The following is a 21443-nucleotide window of genomic DNA, read 5'->3' on the forward strand; positions in this document are numbered from 1 at the left end:
TATAAAGGTGCATGAATACTGGCACGCCATGGCCAGGCATGGCAATGGCACAGCTCTGTCAGTGCAACACGGTCTTCTCTAAAGTCAGACTTTTAATCGTGCACCACTGGCCATGATGTGGTCCAAAACAACATGAGTTCAAAAACACTTCCATTCTTCTTTCTGTGTGCAAACCAGTCATAAGACATGCTTTTTATGTGTTGCCACCCTTTCATGGTTGAAATCCACATAATACATGTGCATGGTGTTTGAAGTGAGGTCAAAGTGCAAAGGGAAAGAGAGAGAGAGAGAGAGAGAGAGAGAGAGAGAGAGAAAGAGAGAGGGAGGGAGGAAGCTGTATTTGCTGCTCTGAACAATAATCACTCATTTAAATGGCGGATGCAGAAAACTCAAAATATTGAACGTATTTAGAAAAAAAACACACTGACAGAAATAATAATGTTTAGGAGTCAGTGTGTAAAAATGATTAACACAATATTAAATTGCATTTCATTTTTAACATGCTGCAATTTCAGATGAAAAAAACAGTGTGCAAAGTAGGGTTGAGCAATTAATTGCAAATTAGATTAATTGCAATATAATCTGCTGCAATTTTCAAATCTCAGATGGTGCAATATTTCTTTAGCCTGCAAAGTTTCAAAATACTGGTTTGATACAAGTTTTATGCAGCAGAGAGTATGCTCTATACATTATACAAACATTCATGTGTCATTTCGTAGCATGGTTTACAAAAATCCTACTTTTCTTGTTTATATATATTTTTCTCTGATCAAAATGACAATAACATAAAAATGATCATCCCCTTTTATGTAGCAATTCAAATCAAATTTGCTTTTTGAGCCAAAATCGCAAATTTGTATGTCTTTCAAAATCCTTCACCCCTAGTTAAATTTATCAAGAATTGTGCTGGTTAAATTTAGGGCTGCAACTAATGATAATTTTTTATGTCGACTAATCTGGCAATTATTTTTACGATTGGTCGACTAATCGTGGCTATTTGGCATACTATTTTGGATCCCCGTTTTACCTTGCCTTTTTATGCATGCACACCTATGAAAACTTAATGGTCTAGCAAATTGACATGACATGTCAATTTGCTACATCGTCAAGGTTTGTTTTTCCTTTAATATAAAAGTATTGAACTGATAACTAAAGTAAATTGCACGCTGAATAGCGTTACTGAAAAAAAACGTTACCCTAACAAATATCAAAGATGGTTTTCCGACTGAATAACGTACGGCACCAACGTTATAAGTAGGCTACTGGAATTAATCCTCGTGCCTGAAGCACAAAGGGCTCAGTAACTCAATGCAAAAGATCTAAAAGATATTCATGCAACTTGCAAACTTGCCCACTCGCGGTATTTGAAGACGCGGCAGCTACAGTGTGTTTACGTTTTCAGGTGTTCGTGCATTGCCGTAGTGCTGCCATGGTACGAAAGTCTGACTTGACACAGTTTGCAGTTGACTTGTTTCGCCAATTTGTTTTCTGTAAAACGTTCCCAAATTTTAAAACTCTGGGTCGGCTTTTTGGTGCGTTCTCCGTGCTTTCCGCCATGCTTAACTTCTTCTTCTCAGTTTCTGTGAATAATGTAAACAGTGGGAGCAATACTGCCCCCACCACTTCCTGTAGTGAACTGCAAGTACAGATGAGTCCTTACCTGGTCCTTACCGGCTGGTACTAGATTTTACCAATATAAAAAAAAAATAATACGACGCGTCAACACTTGAATTCCCCCGTCGACAAATTTTTATAGTCGACACAAACGATTATGTCGACAAATCATTGCAGCCCTAGTTAAATTAAAGGATGATTTATTGCTTGTGTTTGTTCAACAATACATGAGATGAGGAGCTTATGAATAATCGCATATTGAATCACAATCGCAATATTAGGAAAGAAAATTGCAATTAGATTATTTTTGGAAATCGTTCATAAATATCCCACAGAAGAAAAATGTTTAAACCATCTTCTAATGTGATGAATTTCATTTTGTTTGGCAACAACGAAAGTCCACAATATGTAGTATCAATGCAGCTTCATTGCTTTTCACCATATGGAGTTTGCCCATCTACAAGCTACAGTACGGTAGTTTGCAGTAATGTCGTGTGTGTGTCTCAGTACCGGTATATAGGTGGCCCTGGTTTACGCACCACGGTCAACTTTTTAGATTCATAAACGCTTACTAAAAGTGTGGGTTATACACTGCATTTTAAGGGCATTTCAGAGTGTGAAAAACATGCGTAATCCAAGAAATGATAAAGAAGCACCATATTCATTTCTTTAGGATCTAATAAAGAAGCAAATCAGTAAGTGAAAGGGATTGTGTCTGACATAATGTATGTATTTTACACATCACAGCCTGAGGTGTCTCCAGGGAAAACATCTTCACAAAGAGGGAAATCATTGAAAATGATCCCAATCTTTTTCTTTTGACATATGATGTGTTTTGTCATTTCTGAATATGAAGAAAGAGAAAGATAGAAGCACAGGGCTTTAATTTTTAACTCTGGGGCACATTAATTACAGAAACAGCAAAATGCAGTTGACAGTTGTGTTTTATTTAGAAGCCTGATATATGTGGTAAATCTTGCTAAGACACGATATTATGCAATAGCTGACTGCGGCCCTTTGATTTCTCTTCTCAGAGAACCCTGAGGAAACACGGGTGCAATTTATCTCTTGAAATATCAACTACATGACACCCACACCAGAGAGCCGCTCCATTTCTGTGCCGGCTGCAGTGAAATTTTAGAACATGCAAACAAGGCTTATAAACACAGAGCCAGAGCTGTGCCTCTTCAACACAGTGGATATAATGTGTTGTTTTGAAGAAAAGGTAGAGGACTGCATTGAAAGAGAAAAAGAAATGGGCCATTCCTAAATTTTTTTGTTTACTTGCACTGGATGCTTTTCTGTGCTGGCTAATGGAGGGCTAAGATCACTGAGCTGAATCTAGCGGGAGATAAATGGACTGAAATGTGAGAACAAGCCCTGATTCTCCGGCCCTGGAAGAGCAGAGGCAGATATCTCATGCTGCTTAAAAAGGATGAAGATGCTATAAGAGGGGGAAACCATCAGGGAGCCGGGAGAGCGTATTAAAATCTGTTGACTTCCTGTTCACTGACTGACTGATCTAGTGACTAACATCTTGCTATAATGATGAAATACACACCCACGCACATTCCTCAGTTCCCACTCTTCCTTCTTTTACAGACTTTTATCCTTTTATTCACTGAGTCTTCTCTGCTCTTGTTTGGCACCCAACTCTACTTAGTATTCCTAACTGCTACCAGGTTTCCTACCTGTAAAGCTTTAGATTCCCACCTATCACCATATGCACGCCTTCAGGCCTGGATTGAAAATGATTCAGGGGGCAGGCTTGAATCTGAAATCTACAGGTTAAAATATATCCAAACGTCCAGGTCTCTCAAAGCCTCTGGGTTATGAAGGCTGATCTCTCCCTCGCTCTCTCGCCCACTCTGTGATGCTGGGTAATGGTCCGGTAAAAAAGATGGCATGAGGTGAACCATCTCCTTCCTCCTGTTGACTCTAAGCAGTGCTTTGGTAATGATGCTTAGCACACGCTTCATCTTGCGGGTCAAACACATATATCTTTTTTTTTCTTCTTACCCTCTGAAATCTAAAGGCAACCGCAGGATGTCGAATTCATACATAATAATGTTTTGATTGATTTATAATATAAACTCTGGGAGATGAAATGTTAATTGGCTTTCAAACAGACAACTAAGACTGGTCTTTTGCATCATCGTGGTACATGTTTGTTGTCATCACTAAGGATGGACACTTCAAGCACACACATAGACTTTCTTGCTTTATAAGCAAACAGTCAATAATGGTGATAACAGGCAGTGATGCAGCACAGAGAGAGGAGGGAGAATGCATTAATGCATACGTGGTTAAAGGTGATTGGAGGAATGTCCTCTCGCTGATAAATTTTATTGTTGATGATTTTTTTGTTACATCTGCGTACCTTTTTTTTTCATGTGGTGTGTTGCTATTGTGTTTGCAAAACGTTGTTTTCTCAGGCTGAAATGCTTGGGATTGAGCCTTCTGTCATTCACACTATCCCTGTCAAGAGTTGCGCATGTTTAACAGTGATCAACAGGAAAAGAAAAACGTAAATGGTGGTGCCTGATGCAACATCTGCATGTCCTAAAACTTTTAAAGTCTGGGAATATTTCACTATTTCAAAATATTTCAGGGTTTAAAATTGCTTGTAAAATATGTAAAGCATACCTTAAATATCAAGGTAGCAAATCGGCAATGCGTTTTTTCTTTCAATGCTAGCTAACGTTGGTCATCTACTGGCAATGTCATCCTGGCTTTTAACATTAATGTAACACTACAGTGCTGCAGACAAAACCTGATACTTTTCCCTTTTTTACTTCTAACTCATTAGTATAACGTTGATGTGACATTTTTTTCCCTTCATCCCATTTTCTATCTCCGATGTTAACAAATTAGCTACATAGGGAGTGATGCACATCATGTCTTGTACTACTTGTCAACACTTAAACATTGGAGCTAACTCAAACCAACAGACAATAATAAGGCTTTACATTTGTAAAAGAAAATCATTCAACCTTCAACACTAATTATGTAGTATAGTAATAGTAGTAGTTGTTAACAAAAAGTGTTAACAAATATATTTTTGAATGAAGACCTCTGATTTATTGTCTTTATTTCTAGTTCATACATGTTTGTATGTCAAAGTTCTTTTTTTTTTCAGCTGTTAGAAGAAAAAAAAAAATTGGAGCCATCAAAGCCATCAAGGGATCCCACAGCGCACCACCCAACATGTCAACTCATCGTTTCATTGGTGGGCAACTAGTCATTAGATGCATCCCTATCCATCACATTCATGTCGGGCAATCAGAGCGACAAATGACATAGCGCATATGTGCTACTCTTGTGCATGCCACTGCTGCCTTAAGATTATCAATGGCGGAGCTTCATATAAAATTGATGCCAAGGCTGCTCAGGCGCAAAAACAACTTCTGTCCCCACACAAGCTTTCAGTGTGACTCTGTGCTTGTTTGAAAAAGAAATGTAGTCAAGTTCCAATTAAGCTGCTGCTTTCCAACTGCTACATCTGAGATAATGGCTACTGGGGCAGCAGCCCCTGGATACACTAGAAAACCCCACCTTAACGACTGAAAAACCTATGCCGAAACAGAGTGGGAGAAGAGCCAAAACATCTTTTCTGTCACGGAAAGCTTCAGTGTTGCTCTCTGCCCTTTTATTAATATAGAGACGTTGTCCAGTTCCAACCAAAGTGCAGCTGTGGCTAAGTCCGAGCTAATCACTCCACTAGCAGGCATTGTATACAACCACTCGCAACAACTAACCCTTTCCTGTAACTATCACATACTCATGCCAAAGGAGGTCGGCAGATGATCTAAAACACCTTTTCTGTAATGGAAAGCTTTCAGTGTTGCCCTTAGTGTTTTAAAAATAAATGGTGTCCAGTCCTTACCAAAGTGCTGCTGTTGCTAATTCCAAGCTAATCCCTCCACTAGCAGTCATTGTATACAAGCATTCACACAAAAAGTTACCCTTTCCCTTCAACTATCACATGGTCATGCCGAAGCACGTCAGCAGAAAAGCAAAAACACCCGTCATAACATGAAAAGCTTTTAGGGTTTCTTTTATCCTTCATTTCATACAGAAACATGGTCCAGTTGTATACAAATGGACGCAGTGCTAGAGCTTTATCCAAGGTAATCACCACAGTGGAGGCAGCCATTACCGACGGCTTCCAGTACAACTAAACCCCGTCCATAGCGCAACTCTGTATGGCTCTGAAAGCAGAGTCACTCAATCACTCAGTCAGTCAGTCAGTCACATAGAGATCCATGTGTAGGGCTTACGTCAGCAGTCAGCCTTTTGTTTGCAATAAATGGTAATAAAATACAAAAACAATACTGGGTGCCTGTTAATTGTCATCATAAGGTGTTTGGATGAGGTTGTAAAAAGTTTTTGATACTTGCATTCTACCTGATACCACATATTCAAAACAATATACCCCTTAGAAAAAAATAAACAATAGCCTAAATGAAACGATCAAGTACCAGAGTTTTCAAAAATGCTGATAATCTGGCATGTTTTTAACCCAGAGACAGAGAGCACTGTTTAGACTACACAAAAATATTGGTAATGTTTTGTTAGTTGCCAATATTCTTATCCACAATTCAGACAGTGAGCAGGAGATCAACTGCAGGAATTACCTTTAACTGGGTGCTGTGGTATCAAAGCAGGTATCAGGGCTGTTTGATTTCTGTTGGTGTCATATCAAAGTATCAAAATCTGGTATCATGACAAGGGATACTGTACCACATTAAGCTTAATGCCAATGAAGGACCTTTATTCCTACAAATCAAAATATCAAAGGATTCTGCCTTTAAAATACACATTTCCCAAATTTAGCGACATTTTAAGGATAATAAGAATTGATTCTTCCATTTTCTTTCTTTAGAGTGTCTTTATAGATATAAAAATGATGAAAAATCCTGTTCTATGTTTGCATTTTTTTAATTATTGTAAAATTAAATTACTTTTATAAATCATTATGGCTTTTTGACTTGCATAGCATTTTGGATGTCCACATTATTGGAGTATAAAGTATCTGACAATACCAACACAGGCACTTGGATTTCAAGGTTCAAAGTGTTTCCTTTAAATTCCAGCGACTAACAGTTGGTACGTGAGTGCACAGCTTTCACATAAAGACTGACTATACCAGAAGAAATCACAGGGTAGTGTGTCCTAGACAGTATGAATGTGAGAAAGGGGGAGGGTCACAGTCAATACAGAGGGCTGCTTCTTCTCAGACACGATGATTGATTTACTGTATCTGTTGAGCTAGACCTGCCTGCCTGTCAGGATTAAAGAATTTGTCTTATCAAACCTGTGCCCCTCGGAGACCTGCTTCAAACAGCTTCACTCGAAGCTGCAACATATGGAAAAAGTAGGGCATATCAGGAGGAATGAGTTGTTTGCAAACGTAGCCTGTGTTTGTTAGATTTTTCAAGATAATAGGAACTACACAATGAACAGCAGCACCAACATCAAGTGCCTGACTGAGAGCTGAAGTTGATGCTGGAGTCTCAATCTGACCTCAAATCTGCTTATTGAATCTTAATCCTGTCGAGTGCCTTATCAAACCATCTTACATAAAGTGTTTGGGGAAAAGAGAAAACTGCATGACAGACTGAAGTCTTCTTAGACCAGAATCATGGCCTGCGTCACCTTCACAAAACCGTGCACACACTTTTTATCTCCTGCAGCTCCCTCTAAAAAGCAAAAGAATAAAGGGAGTCAAGGGAGTAAACAGAGAGCCAAAGCTGCTCTTCTGAGCTTAATTTAGACTTCCTTCTCACCAGTGTTAAACTTTAATATTTGGGTCCTTGTTTTCAGCACAAATATTGCTTTATTGTACAGGGTCATTCCATTGATTAAAGTTTAAAATGGAGGGACTGCATTGATGATGCTTTTACTATAAATAAGGGCTGTCAATCTTCTTTTACTCCAAATTAAATTCCATTAATTAGGATTAGCTAATCCTGGTGAATTAGCAGAGATGCTTCAATATCATCTATTCCTTCCCAATTCCAATTTAGTTGAAGTAAATTTAAGAGTGCCAGGTATTAGCTCGTATAGAGTACTGATCCTATAACAGTGTAAACTTTCTGGACTGACTGTGCTGTCAGAAACTGACACATTATTTTAGTCCTACAGTGAACTCAGGACATGTCTCAACAAATAGAATCATACTGTGCAGCCTCTTGATAAAGCTTAAATTTTTTTTTGCTTCTAATTATGAGAGTTTACAGCTAATATTAAAATAACAATGATGCTGGGGGCCACATCACAGGCTCACTGCATTCTGGAAAAACATATAACATAATGGCTGTTAGCCATCAAGCTAGCGGCAATAAATATATAATGGATAGAAAAAAATGATAAAAAGACATTCTATATCAGATCCACCTACAATGGTGACAACCAATGGCAGGCTGTTCTGTCATTACGTCACGCTTTGCCAAATTGCCCATGTCTTTACAGGGGAGACTGCCTGAATATGCCATAATGGAGAGAAAGAGAGACAGAGAGCCTGTGATGTGTGCCTCTGTGTCAGTGTTAAGACTTTCAGAATGATTATTTTTCACTTTTCAGTTCCCCAGAGATAGGAGAATAAGTGCAAGAAAAAGTCTTTAAGAAAGTCCTTATTGTTTACTGTGTAAACACACAAAAAATAGTTTCCATATAGTTTTGTCATTTGTCTTTATGGTCCCATTACTTTTTAAAAATCCATCTGGCATTACTACAGCACATATATTCTGAAACCCAGGTTATCCTGAAAAACGTATGACTGAGTTTGACTGTGGATCACAGGTTGATGTTTTAAAAGCTTTATAAGAAAATAAGTCTGGGCATGGTAAATGTAAAAAAAAAAAAAAAGAAGAAGAAGGGCTCAAAGGTTTATGGTAGACAATTAAGCTCAGGCATTTTCTCAAGAAGTTGTTATTTGATACGTTTTCACTTTGCAATTTGTCAAGTTTTAAACTAAATGAACTTTACATTATGTCTGGACAATAAAAAAATGTAGATCCAACTGAAAACTTAAGTCCTTAAAACACACTCGAAAGTTCAAGGACTGAGGATGAATGCAGAAAGACTTCAGCTGGGATACATATGTCTACTGGTCCTGCCTAAAACGCCACCAATACATTTGTACAAACAGCTAAAATTCACCTTGTATATAGGCCTATATTTACAGCTGATATTACATATTGGCATAATTTCTTAATGAAAATTGCTTAAAGGAAGGTATTAAAGTGGAAAAGGTTGATAAATTTTCATTGTGATGTCGCAGCTGACAGTCCTACTAGAAATATATTAACATAAAGATAAAAATACAATGTTTTCCCAATCAAATATCAATTTGGCCCAAGGAAGACAGCCACAAAGAACCAGCCGCGTTAGTATGTGCTTTTTCAATAACACTATGGTAAGTTTGCTAGCTTCTCATAAAACTGTGACTTAAGACTTTCTTCTGTGGTGGAAAGAGAAGCGCTGATACTGACTGTTTATCTGGAGTACAAGCCTCAATCACAGTGAAACTGAATGGCAACATGGTACCAATTACCTACCTATTATTCAAAACTCAAAGACAGCATTTACTTCTGAGTATTGATAAACATAATGTAGCCTGTTTTATTCAGAGATAGAAATCGAAGGCCAATATCCTAAGAACAAGCAGTTTTGATTACAAGAACAACACAAGTAAAATAGCAGCCCACCTCAGAGCAGCTGCTGAGAAGTGAGGAGAGTGGAGAAAGACAGTGCTTGTGTCTAAGACAAGGCAAGTAATGTATGATACAAAACAGCATCTTTCTTTTGTGAGTTCTTGTATGTAAATTACTAAACAAGGAAATGGTGAGAAATGGTGAGAAACTTCTCATTTATCTTTCATAACTAGTGCATTTTGAGGTTTTTATTTAAAAAAAAAAAATAGCCAAATGGTTATCATTATGAAGTTTGTTCAAAAAACATCTGAATTATGCTCTAACGGATGATGACTTGGAAAATATTCTGTCATTTGATATACATGAATATTTAGGAAAATAAGAGAAAAATGTCATTTGCATAATAATGTGGAACGCGGTGTAAGAGAAGATTCAGAATGGCCTGTATAATTCAGGTGACTGCACCTATTACTTTTCTATGACCCCATGTGGCTGACAGCAAATGAGGAGGATCATTGCTCTGCCTTTAAAAACAATAACAACTGGGAGACAAAGAGCAGGAACCAAAAAACTCCCATACTGTCAAATATATATCAAAAATGCACAAGAAGGTAACAAGACAGGCCATTAACAAAGTCTCTTTCTTAAATTAAGACTAGAATATTTGGGAGGCACATGCTAAACTCCTGGAAAAATCCCTAGTCAAAAATATGTTAAAATCCAGCAGTTTCCAGTCAAACTTCCAGCACCTCTGCCCATACATTTTAATAACCAGGCAGTCCTGCTGAGACTGTCCCAGAGTGATTCACTGTATCCAACAGAGTGTACCAACCCACCAACTCTCCTACTTAAGACTTACTGAGAGAAACACTTTGAGCTGAAGTATTTCCACACTGAACTACAAGAACAAAACATCAGAACATTCAGTTTCTAGTGCAAGTCAAGATGATATTTAAATAACATTGAGATTTATGTTCAAACCACAAGATAAAAATGTGCATATCATACACATAAATATACCTATTCAAGATACTATGAATAAAAATTTTCCTCTTGTGAGACTCTGGCAGCTCAGCTGTTGAAATAATACAACAAACCTCATGTACTTCTTTAGAAATCTTACAGGCTTTCATTTGCATGAAGAATATTAATTTACTAATGCAAATGTCAAATACATAACTTATTCTAACTATATGCTTGGAGGGCATAACACTATGTATTTAGTTTCCTTTGATAATGAACTAAAACCAAGATTCAGAACTCAGTAACACTAAAAACACACTATAATTATATAAGAGGATCCGTTTAACCCAAAAAATTATCATTTCTCACGCTAGTAACTAACAGGCGGTTCAACCATGTACCATAGAGACTCTAGTCGCTGAACAGAAACAAAAAAAACGTCAAGTACATTTACTAAATGTAACACATATGCACCCATTAAACGCTAACATAAAGAATTCAACCTCCAGCTTTTAAAATTCCCCGTTTATATACTGTACCATTGTTGCGAAATATAAAAAAACAACACAAATGAGGGGTTAATTTCACTCACCAACTGTAGATAGAGGCATATAATGCCTTTCATGGCGGAAAAAAAGTTGAACAATCTCATTAAATCCCACGTCGTGCACTTCAGTTTGCCTAAACCAGAAAAATTCATTGATTTTAGGGCTAACGAGTGATGAAGTCCGTCTCCTGTTAGCTAGTCCTTGTTCCTGTCTTCGCAGCTCCAATTTTGCGGTAGTTATGGCTCCAATAACATGAGGTTTACACCTAATAGTCAAAATTTATATACCGTTCAAGTCTAAAGCCCCCGCGCCCTCAAATTTTCGCTGCGTATCGTAAATGTTGGCTAAACACAAGCTAGCTCACCGTTAGCTCTTCAGTGTGCGAGCTAAAACTTTAATATGTCACAAACGTTAGTTCTGCCGGTGTACCGGTTTAAAGTGGGACCGTGTTATCTGGCGACTATCGGCCGATTGTGTCGGCGGTTGTTGAAGTTAGAACAGATGTTGAATAATGTGTCCAGACAAATGCTGCTTGGTTAATTTCCGATAATAACACACCCGAAAGGAATATTTTGTCCAGGCGTCAGTAAACTAAATACAGCTGCATTTGTTAGGACACTTTCCTACTAGAACAACCAGTGACGCATTTGGTTGAAAGTCATTAGTTAACATGGTAACTGTTTACACCGTTACACCACAGTTCTGTTAGCTGAATTCTCGTGAATTGACCTTTCCGTTGTCTTGGTTAAACTTTTTCGCTTCCCAAAGCCGTGACCACTAACAGTTTCAAAGTGGCTGCGCATTTTTTTTTTTCTTTTCTGAAAGCAACAACAAAAGTTTTGAATAAATTAAATGTAGTTCAGCTAGCTTCCTTTGACTTTGCTCTTTGCAGGTTATTATTAGCAACAACAAGGGGCGTAGTTATGGAAGAACAAGAAGTACATAGAATGGCATGATATAGCAATTGATGATTTTAAGAGGGGGGAAATGCATAAATTATATGGCCTGAAAAAATAAGTTCTATTTTTTCTCATTTAAAACACTAAATGATGAGAGACGCACATACTGCTTATTTAGCTAGCATTGGTCAAACAAACATAAACAGTCTACATGGAGAGTCAGTTTATTAAGAGAGGATTTTCTACACTGAAAAACACCCCAATACCATTATCCCTCCTCCACCACAACCACCAGCTTCACAGTTGGTATAGTGCAGTCAGGCAGGTAATGTTCACAGGCATCCCCCAAACAAGGCCAGACTTGGCCATCCGGCTGCATGATTCGTCACCCTAGTTGAGTTTTCCCTGCTCCAAAGTCCTGTGTGGTGTGCTTTACACCACAACACCTGACGCTTGGCTTTGGACTTGGAGATGTGCAGGCAGCTGCTCAGCCATTGAAACCTATTTCATGAAGCTCCCACCACACAGTTTTGTGCTTGAAATAGCGCCAGTTGACTTTACGCACTGTGCACCTTAGCAGTTGTTGATCTGGCTCTGTCATTTTACGTGGTCTCTCTTTCATGGCAGGGTTGCTGTTGCTCCTAAAGTCTTCCACTTTCTGTTATCATTTACCGTTGACTGTGGAAAATCCAGCAGGAATGATAATTCACAAATTGTCTTATTGCAAAGGTTGCATCCATCACAGTACCACGCTTGAAGTCACTGCACTCTTCAAAACGACCCGTTTAGTTTCACAGCTGTTTGCAGATGGAGACTGCATGGCTAGGTGCTTAATTTTATTCACTTGTGGCAATGGGTCTGATTCAGTAATTAAAAGGAAAGGTCAAATACTTTTGTCCACATAGTGTATGCTGTATAAGTTAATATTATACTGAAAATAATGGCTACAGAAGCCTTCATTTAAAGGCATGCACAGATGGACTCAGTGACTCCTGCATAAAAATGATTGTGTATCTAATGACCCTTTGAAAAGGCAACGCTGAAATGCCACTGAAGAGAAAATGTCTGCCTGTAATGATCAGATCTATAATAATGGTCTGAGTCCAACAGAGAAGTTTGGACATACTTGGTGAAGATGACACAGTTCTTTAACAGCATGACATGCTTTTGTATTTTTTTTTTTTTTTTTTTTGAAAAAGAAGGGTGATAAAGTTTATGTGCAAAGCGACATTTTCATATCAGATACACCCTTAAACATGCATTAACTGTCTATATAAAAATACATCTCTAATATGGAGTCATTTCTTGCAGCAGAAGGATCTACTATATATGCTGGTTCTTCAGAGGCTTCACTTTATCATGCATGTGGGGAATCTTTATGCATAATTGATTAAATTATACTGCCAGCTCATGAGCATGAACACCTGTTCCCTAACCTTTGAGTGAACCCCACAGACACCTTCAGGAGGATTTTTTTAGTCAAATAAAAATACTCCGTGTGTTGAGATAATAAGCACAAATGTACTTTTTGTGCTTTTCAAGAAACAAAACTCACTCTCTTTATCCTTCAAACTCTTTGGTGAAAAAAAAAAACAAAAACAAACATGTTCAGAAGTGTAGATGAGCAGTCTGCAGCCCACAGCTCCTCTGGGACCTGCAGCAGATGTTAGCAGCCGTGGGTCTTCTTCCAAAGCTGCAGGTGGGCACGGGCACTCACCATGTAATGCATGGTCAGTGTGTAGGCCGGAAAAGCTTTCTGTTCACAGGCTAAGGCTCTCCACAAATGAAGCAAAATGGCATCTGGCAACAATTTCTAAGTCAGAGCTGAGGTCTTTGTTACAGTAGAACAGCTATGGGAAAGTTTGGCAGAGCTTTTCAATGAGAAATCAGACAGTGCTGAAATGTGGCAGCTGAGATTCAACTGAAGCTCAGAAAAGGTGGGCTGTGTGACTGAAGGGTTCCTATAGATCTAAATGTGGGGGAAAATACTGGTCTGTAGGGAAAGAGGATTGGATAAAAGGACGGTGCCACTTAAATGAGGATTTAAAAATCTTTATTAAAGACCCGTGCAGTGTCAATAACAGCAGTTATACAGCTAATTCTCTTGTCACACTGATTGAGATGAGATTAGTCTAACACAAAAAATATTGTAATGTCTGTGAGTCTATGCAATATTGAATTCATCCATGTTGAGTTAAATTATGTGTTAAATGTTAAGTGATGTTTCCATCCACTGGAACTATTTTTCTACTAAAAATATCCCATGTAAACAGATACATTAATATTACTGTACCTCAGCAAATTCAGGTGCTGTCGGCACATTAAATGGTCCTTTATATGTTACCACAAGAATAGATCAAGGCCAGTAATGTAGCACTGTATCTCCTAGTTTTAGTAGCCATGACTGGAGTAAAGGACAGGGAGAGGTTGGTGATGATGATTTAAGGTTCTGTAATGCATGGATTTACTATTTCTATATGACATGGGTACTTTTGGATGAGAATATATTTGGGTTTGCTTTATTTGTTGGATAAAATAAAGAATTTCCTTGACTGATCTTTGATTATTAGGACATATGATGGACTTTCACCCAAAATGTTTGGTCTTTCTGCCGTTATTAAGAGTACAGCTAAAAAAAGACAGGTATCATGGGTAGGAGAGATGGGGTAGGTATGCATCAAAGGTACAAGGCTGAGTGTACTGTCTTGTCTGCACGTATCAATGTACAGAATTACACAGCTAGATAACATTAAAAAAGTCTGCATTGCTTGGTTTACCTTGACTTTACAGGAAGTTTCTTCACTTTAATATGTATTAAATTTTTTCTTTGTAAAACTACCAGATTGTACAAAAATAGTCAGTGTAAAGCTCAGTATATGCAAACTTACTGAGATCCCAAACAAGCGCTGTACAGCATGAAAATACAGCCAAATCTACAAAATTACCAGCAGGAGCCAGATAGGTCTTTAGTTAGCATTATCTAGCAGAGCACATGAAAACAAGCATTAACAGGTTTCTAATATTAACTTTCTCTTTACATTTCAACAGTTTTATAAGTTTTATATGTTCTCCAATGCCAAAGCGTAGCATAAAAACATTCAGTAGCACAAGATCTCTGTCTCTGTTCTTCTGTTTCACATTAACATGACAGACTGAAAACAAAACCTACTTGACAATGGACAGTAGATTGCAGCAGAAAAACATGGACTAGTGCAAATGTGTTGTCAGAATTGTAGAATTTATGTGTAAAGGTTGAATTTTAATGCTTTTTTCGTCATTATGTAACTTGAATGTAGTTACCAGTTTACAACACCAGAGGGAGTATCCCAAAAACAAACGCTAGTTGTTATATCTGTTACAGGTCTTATCTGTGAGGCCTGTAACACAAAAATGATGAGTTTAATAGATTTCTAAGTTTAACTTATTATGACAACTTTTTTTAACTTACTTCACATTAAAAGTGGCACACTGGGAGAGAACCAGAAATGAGACAACTACTTTACTGATGCAGCTAAATCAATACACCCTTTCAGCATGTTGTGGATCATATGGCCAAAATGGAATTCATCTTTAGGAGAAACAGTGAGGTCCTGTGATAACGAAAGCCTGGCACACACTATAACCATACAGATGGTAAACCCAAGTCTCTCCTTCTGATCAAAGCTTTGGAACTGTTGGACTGTCAGTGAAGGCCCAATTATTGGATGGTTTTAGATGAACTCCTGTGGGGTAAGGTGTGTTAAAAGCGACTTTTTCTTCTCCAATCTGCTTGGAAGATGATAGATTAGCTGCTCTGACTAGGTATCAGAAATATCAAACGTTCAATATTTACGATAAGAAATCCTGTTGTGTGGGGTGAACATTGTAGTGAAGCAGGCAAAAGTATATTGTTATGTAAAACAGACAAAAAACAGTCAGGATGATAGCTGACTGATGGAGGAAGCAAAACAAACACAACCATGACAACAATAGTTTACATTCGGCACAAAATTAGATTATCTATTTAAAGTGCCCTGTGAATCATACCACAGACTGACAAGGAGAGGAGCTGGACTATAAATGCTACGATAATGTAGCCGGTTGCTAACAGCTAGCAACATTTAGCTTGCTAAACTAAAGTTTGACTGAGCAATGAATTTGTCATTAGCTGTCATAATGTGTGGGGCCTCACACATCAATAAAAATAAGTTATATATTTTAAAAATTTTGCTGCGCCATGCTTAAGATGATTTCTACTCAAGAAGTTAGCAACAGGGGTAGTTGGATTTGAGTAGCACATCTTTGCATGGCTTGGAAATGTCTAGTAGGGCCACAGTGATGGGGGGTTGGACAGAGTTATAGGGAGGCTTGGGTGACAGAATGCACAGCTGAAAAGTCATGGTCATCAGAGGAGAGATAGAGCAACAAAACAACAGCTATCACAGGTAGTTAACACTTCCTTATGCAGCATTTCCACAGCAACAATAAATATGTATGTTAAGGAAGCTCCGTGACTGAACTTGGACATTAACAAAATTAAGATTTCTCTAGCTTTGAAAACTGTTGGAAACATTTGAGGTAATGTGACAACTTAAAGAAAGCATGGAAGTAGTTATTACAGACATATCAGAGCAACAATTCTCCATATTGTACATTTTAGTATGCTAAATCTGTTGATAATAATGATATATGTGATTTCCTTCAAGCTGGGAGATGTAATTGGACCCTTCTGACTACCAATGACAACAACTGATTACAGGCCCTTAATGAAATAATAGCTTCCCCACTAGGTGTGTAAACAGTGTTGCGCCGATTCTTTCATCTAATAAGTTTGAAGACGTTGGTAGCAGCCGTCACACTGAGACTCTCTGACACCATCAGAATTTAGAAGCTGCCTGTCTTTAGTTGCCAAATGTCCAAATTGGCCATCAACACATGTCTCACAGTGTGATCTAAGAGCACAGTTTTGGATTGATTTCCCCCTGTTTCTGTATAGAACTGTCAATTTTCTTCTCTGACAGTCCAAAATTGCACAGTGAACAAAGGCCATAAAGTTAGAAATTGTTTTGGAGTCTACCTTGTTATTAGACAGAAACCCCGGTGAAACCGTACATAAAGATTCAGAGAAAGCATTACTGTTTGAAGAGTCTATCCAGCTCTCCAGACAAATAGGACAACGGGAGGCAAACACAAGTAATTCTACTGAATCTGTAGGAAGAAAACAAAAGCAAAGATGGAAAAAAATATGAGAACTTTATAACATTTGAGCCCACAAGTGAGAATAATGCTCACTTGTCTGAGCTGTGCAGCCTATTGCAGCTCCTTAGAAGTGTGTAATTGCTATGTGACACTTTGGATGACAGCACAACAATGCAATCTCAAATGAGATTATCTGAATGAAAAAGAAAAGGGACATTGTTAGAGGAGGAAGATGTCTTCTCCAGAATATAAAACTGGTACTCTGTCTGCATTCATGCCACATTTCAAACATCAGTTTACACTGCCGTGACTTCACAAGTCGCCCTGAACACTGTAACAAGTCTTCAGGGGCAGGAGAGAAGGATGTCACTGACAATTTTTAGAGTGCAAAGCTTGACTGCTAATGAGATTTTCCACCAGTGGCATATAGAACAACTCACTTTCTGTCTAAAAACACCTCTGCTAAAGAGCAGAATGCCAGTGATTGTCATTACAGCGAGTCTGTACAGTCATAAAAAGTAATTTTACAAAGTGTTGAATTAAAATGTTCCAAAATAAGGTTGAAAATGTTTTATTTTCAGGGATTGTAAAATGCAATAACATTAAGATTGACTTTAGCAATCATTGAGCGCTATCTAGACATAGAACTTTGAAAAAAAACAGGATTTATCACACTAAAGTGTACCAAACTTTACTGCATCTGTATGTACATCCACTTAGGCTATTCAAATGAGTGCAATATGTTGAGATAGTTTTGAGGTATTTTTTCATACTTTGCACTAATGTAGACTCTGACTCCAGGATAAAGTGGTTTGATTTTGGAGTTAGCAGGTCAAAGGGTCAAAGGTCAGTGTTACTGGGTGCCACATTCATGCCTTGCATATGAATGCAAGACCTCAAGCATAATGAGAGGGACTTTCTGCAAAAATAACCACTCTGACTTAGTGATAAACAGATTAGATTTGGGAGGTCAAAGCTAAAAGCCGCCGGGTCTAATGTTCTTCCATTTGAGGGATTTTCTGGGTTAAATGTCTGCTCTGAATCAAGGATAAACTTTGAAGGTATAAGGTCAGGATCAAAAACCACCATAGCCCCTCCTCTTGAGCCACCACTGTACTTTCACTGTTTCGCAGTTGTATACCTCATGGAGTCATGCAACCATCACAGACTCTTTATTGATTTATTTTGTTCCAGTTGATTCTTAAGGGCTCTACTGTAAATATAATTATGGCTGGAGCTTCTGGTCACATAATGGACAGTGAAAAAGTATGTTTCTCCCAGTGGCTAAAGATGGGCACACACTAACAGATTCTTAAAATCTTGACTGATTTTTTCATGTGTGGTGTGAAATGAGCGAATCAATACAGCACACTAAACACTTACAGATTCTGGTCACCAACCACAGTCTCAACCCAATTTTGACTCTCAACACTGCAAATCTTGTACTTTACTTTTCCTTAGAGTAAACAAGCTAATGTGGCTAGCTGTCTGCTACATGCTATATCCCTTGTCAGTTCACTTGTTTTAAAGTACAAGTCATTCGTCACTCGTTTTGTTGCCGCACATCAAAAAGTTGGTCCTCCATTGCTGACGTCCATCTAAACTTTATGCATCATGTCTAATGTCATTGCCATGGATGTGTTTGTTGTGTTTGTTTCTTTGGTCAGCTTGCTTCCTGATTGGCAACTGCTCCATTTCTCATCATTCCACTCTTAACAAACCACAGGATTATCTGTAAAGATAATCTTTGGAAGCATCTGATTATTGGACCTTTGCTGATTTTGGTCGGGAGGAAAAACATCAACAATCGGCACAATAATCTTCAAGTGTGCTTGGATTAATAGTAGTGTCTGACCAGTACCGGCTGTTGTTTTGAAAGGAATCCATCCCTAATTTAGCAAATACTGTTTATTTATTCTAAATCAGACATCCAGCTAAATGTTATCATTAGCTAAAACGCTACAGGTTAAAAATTGTGAAATGTCCACGTTCTATTACCTGTTGTTCTCTTCATAGTTCTTCTTCAAACCAGACAAAATTCCAGCTGTGGTGTTTTAAACATGCTGATCATTATCTGAATAATCAGGGATATGATTCTTCATAAATTAATTTTTAATTTCCGATTTAACAACCTGAAGAGGGGACCACATGAATGATGGATATTAATAAAAACATATATTAAAAGTGGGAGTAGTTTAATGAATTATAAGACTTTCAGAACTTCATCAAACTAAAGAGAAAACTGTTAAGGCTCTGACTAGGCTCTGCATCTGCTTTAAAGGAAGAAAGGTCATGTCCCAGCTCCTTTAAACAAACATGACTTTCTTAAGTATGCAAATACTAATAGTGAGCTAATAGAATGAGCTAAATATGGTTGTGTATATTATCTGAGATAATTTCTTCATATTTTCCTCTCATTCCTTGATGGTAGAAGGCAGATGAATAATGATATTATCCAGTTTGAGGTGTTATAAATAAAGTTTGTGCATTTTTTTTACCCTTGAACTGCTCTAATAATCTGGATTAAGGTGGCCAAGTATGGCTGGCATATGCCAGTCTGGCCCATCATGCATTCAGGCATGCATCAGGCTCATGCCCCATAGGCCTAGTCCAACCCACCAGGTCCTGAGCGCCCAGTATGCTGCGAGCTGGATCATTCCTGAGAAAGCACACCAGCTGCTGCTCCAGCTAACCCCTCCCATCCCTGCCCTCCTGAGCATGTCAACATTAGACACATGTTCTTGCCAACTATTACCAAAAATGGGCCAAAGGGAAGCCCTCATAAAGGAGTCCAGCTGGCGTCTCTGGCTATCAGTCAGCAGCTAAGACTCACAAGAGAATAGTAAAAACCAGGAGGACCAAGAATTGGAAGACTCTGAATTTTGTCCGCATTCTTAGGTACCAGGAGTGCTGCACCGCCACACCACCTCACCCAGTGAGCCCATTGCTCCATGTGTAAGCCTAAGTTTATGGTTAATCTTAGCCTCGTAGTTAGTGGATCGATGGATTACACTCTCACCATCCACAGATGAAGGATTTCACTCTCACCATCCACAGATGAATATCCACTGGCAACATCCAAGGCGTCCTGAAAGCCAAGGCGTCCTGAAAGCCTGGATGTTTGTTTTGATGCAGTAGTCCCAACAAGGATCTCAGCAGCATCAGCAAAGGACTATTGTCATTACAATGGAAAATGTCGCTTTGACAGAAGGCACCAGAAGTCACACCCAGAATTCCTGCAAAGTGTCATGTTGGCGAAGGATAACTTCATCCTTTTTATTGTTTTTAAGAACAGTTACCTTCGTTTTTGTGTTCCAACATGTTCTGGAAAGACAATAAAGCCTCCTTGTTTCTTGAAATCTTGTGCCCAGATCAATGATTTGAAATCAACTCTCCTTTTATCAATATATTCCTTGTGCACTCAAGTATAATGGGATTTTTCCTATTTGGTTTCATGGTTAAACTGCACTTGAACAGTGCTTTTTTAGTCTTCTTCATTCACATATCGATAGCAGAGGCAGCTGTGTTAAGTGGTTAAGTCATCAGTCAATTGCACACACAGACACACCCATTGCTCCTCCTTTGGGAGCCATTCAGGTTTCAGTGTCTTACCCATGCAGACATCTAGACTACAGGAGCTAGTTTGAACCACCAACCTTTCAAGTAAGAGGGACCACACAACCACCAGCCTCTAGTACACTGGCTTATTAGCCAACTTTAGCCTTACAGTACCCCTTGAAATGGTGTCATATATCCTTCTTTTATTAAACGGTCATTCTTTTGTTTCATCTTCTTTTACAGCATTATATGGACATCAGCACAGCTGCTAACTCAGATGCTAATTAATTGACAGAAACCACAAAAGGCAATTCATAAAAACCCGTCTTCTCCTTTTCACAGCCCATTTACTTCCAGAGATATATTCTGAAATCCATTTTGAGGTTTTGGAGAGGTTACAGCTAAACAAGTGAACGTCTATGTGTGGAAATCAATTGAATTTTAAAAAGTTAGTGCCACTTATTAAACCACCGTCTAATTCTGTGTGATAGGTAAAGTGTTTAACTATACAAACACATCAGCTCAGGGCCCGCATCCTCGCTCAAAACAATAACGCCTGTGAATATGAAAAGGGCTTCTTATGCAACCGAGTGTGGCTGATGAGACATGCATAAATTCATGAACAGGTGTAATGTGTTCTGTAAAAACTTGATATGGCCTTTCAGCTCAAAGTGAGAGTGGCTGCAGGTTATTTATGTTAATTTTTGAATGCACACAAAGGACTCCATTACTACATCCTCTTACACTGATAAACACGTGCTTTAATGGATTTTTGAAACCAGTGGTGTTTTTGTGAAAGAGAGGCTTTTTACAATGTCAGCTGGAATGACTGGCCTGATTCATTAAGGTTACTGTGGGTAAACAGGTTTGTGGAGAAGTGGCACCCCCTGTGGACAAACTGGTGCATCTTATCCTATGTTGATCTTTTCATGTACACTACATGGAAAAAAGTATCTAGCCACACCTGTTCATTATTGAATTGAAATCATTTAATCAAATCCATTGTCACAGGTGTATAAATCAAG

General features: G+C 38.3%; 1 protein-coding gene across 2 annotated transcripts in view; it reads right to left on the bottom strand.

Annotated features, from left to right (window-relative positions):
- LOC121528646 (metabotropic glutamate receptor 4-like) overlaps window positions 1-21443 on the bottom strand; it is a 380875-nt gene that overhangs the window by 317968 nt on the left and 41464 nt on the right. The window contains exon 1 of one of the 2 annotated variants that reach the window (XM_041816180.1): window positions 10828-11122. The exons of the other annotated variant lie outside the window; for it this stretch is intronic. The gene's annotated coding sequence lies outside the window, so the exon portion shown is untranslated. Of the gene's footprint in view, window positions 1-10827; window positions 11123-21443 lie in introns of those variants that run through there. 2 annotated transcript variants of the gene reach the window in all.

Source organism: Cheilinus undulatus, linkage group 3 (genome assembly GCF_018320785.1).
Source record: "Cheilinus undulatus linkage group 3, ASM1832078v1, whole genome shotgun sequence".
In the NCBI taxonomy this organism is placed as follows: Eukaryota; Metazoa; Chordata; class Actinopteri; order Labriformes; family Labridae; genus Cheilinus; species Cheilinus undulatus.